The sequence below is a fragment of the Ctenocephalides felis genome, unplaced genomic scaffold, assembly GCF_003426905.1.
Source record: "Ctenocephalides felis isolate EL2017-DRISC unplaced genomic scaffold, ASM342690v1 CF-g0.4_SCAFFOLD_00255, whole genome shotgun sequence".
Lineage (NCBI taxonomy): Eukaryota > Metazoa > Arthropoda > Insecta > Siphonaptera > Pulicidae > Ctenocephalides > Ctenocephalides felis.
In genome coordinates, this window is record NW_020536409.1 from 35116 (window position 1) to 37456 (window position 2341).

A 2341-nucleotide genomic window follows, 5' to 3' on the forward strand; every position below is an offset into this window, starting at 1 on the left:
TTTATGAATTATATTATTATTGCATATTGGTTATTCAAATTGAGATCCTAAATTTGGAATTCATCGAAGGGGACTCCGTAGACATTTCTGTCTAATCACTTATTGCAAGTTATAATAGACAGCGATATGAATAAGAAAATTGGATTATAACACAGATAGTAATCTTCGAAAATCTCAGATCTTTGGAAACAAAGTTGTTTGAAAATTGCTTAGTATCAGCAGTACGAACTTGCATTATATTACATGATTTCATCATCCAAATAGGTCGTGCACAGAAAAAAGTTTTTCCAGCATTCCAATTTGCAATAAAAAAATTGAAATATTTTAACATATCCCACATACAGAATTTTCTTTATTTTGTTCAGATTCTAATGCAGTTATTGATCGGGTCTTTTTCCAATTACTTCCCGAACATACTCTTTACAAGTCATGGTGATAACAAAGATGCCACTAATTTGGATACACGGTTGCAAAAAAGGAAAATCAAAATAAACACATTGAAATTTATCACAATATGTACTCATGTTGGAAATCTACATATGTTCAATCAAATTCATAAAGGAGAAATGTTCATTTTATATAGCTATATAACAATTCGGGGTAAAATGTTAACATGGCTGTACGGATTGGGCTCAGTCTTAGTTGCATAATTTTATATTCATTAGTATTCATAAAATATTTTCTAGATTATATTATTATTTTATTTAGATTACTTAAATTAAAAACCTAAATTTGGAATCGATTAAAGGGGACATTTTGTCGAATAACTTATTCCCAGATATAACAGACCACTACTCAAATAAGAAGATTTGGTTGATAATAATACTTTGGAACACACATCTGTAAAAATGTCAATGCACATAATTACAAGTTTTCTGGAATAAAATATTTTGAAAATTGATTAAAATGCTCGCATTCAATTAAATGTATGGACAGTTCAGGTACTAGAACAAGTATAGCAGAAAAATGAGTACAATTCTGAAGGTATTCCTTTCAAAAGATATGTCAAAATCCATGCATTTTAGACACAGTCAGGTATCGTTCATGTTTTATTGAATCACTCTACAAATTGAAAAAGATGAAGAACTTCAACAATCATTGGATAATGCAATGTAAAATATAATTCAATAATGGTTATTTTACACTAATTTTGAAGAATAAACTGGAATTAACTAATAATAAAAAACTATGAATGTATCGAATAATGGATTGTAATATATGAAGATCTGGGGTTAATAAGATTCACCACCAATATCTTAAAAATTAGTAAAGTTTAGCATTGTTCTACAACAATATTTGAAAGTAGAGGGGAAAGGGTGTATAACCAGCTATAACCTTGATTCTTATGACTTTGCTATCAGGAGATAAACGGTAATCTTTGAAAATCCATAACAAAAGTATTTCCTTTTGTTGTTAGTTTTTTGGGTTGTGAGCACTGTGATTTAGTACACGAGACCTTAATATAAATTTTAACTATTTAATTGTTTTATAAAATGTAATGTTAATTTTGAGTGAGATTCAACACTTTAAAAACTTACATCTGTGTTGGCAAAAATGACCAACTGAACATTGACCACGGATAAAAATTAAAAAAGACTTGGATTGAATTATACCATATTTTTATAGAAAGTGTATAAAACTTCCAGTTTGATTGTATTAACAAAATATGGTCAAACGAATATTGTTATTATGAATTATATAATTTATTATTATACATGTAGACTTTGAAGTTTATTGTGTTTCTAATACCTCATTGTCTGTACCATTCAATCTCTACATCCTACCACTCCTAAAATAAAGTATTCTTTTTTTTATTCTTTAGAAGTTGCTTAGAAATACCTAACTTAGCAAAACAACGTTTGTCGGGTCGGCTAGTGATAAATAAATAAGTAAATAAATATATATATAACAACATCATATATGATTACAATAATAGATGGTAGTAAGCTTTATAAACTATGTACGAAATGCTTAGAAATATACACAAATGTGCACATTAGTCATCATGTATATAAGTAAACATGGTCCTTTAATGCCTTGTGTTAAGTAAGTAATTACTTATCCAAAAATAGCCCATTTGGGGCACTGCATAATGAAATGGCAATGGACGATATCACACACCTGATTTGAGATCGAGTTTAACTCAGCTCACACAACTGCCCTAGCAGTTCATGCCAAAAAACTGTCTAAATTATATATTTCTAGAAAATATAAATATAATTCAGACATTATCTATACCATATAATCAAAGCATTGAGAAATGAATCCAAATAATAAAAAACAAACAAGAGAAAGAAGTTACTAGATCTCTCTTCATGCGCTCTAAAGTTAACTTCAAATC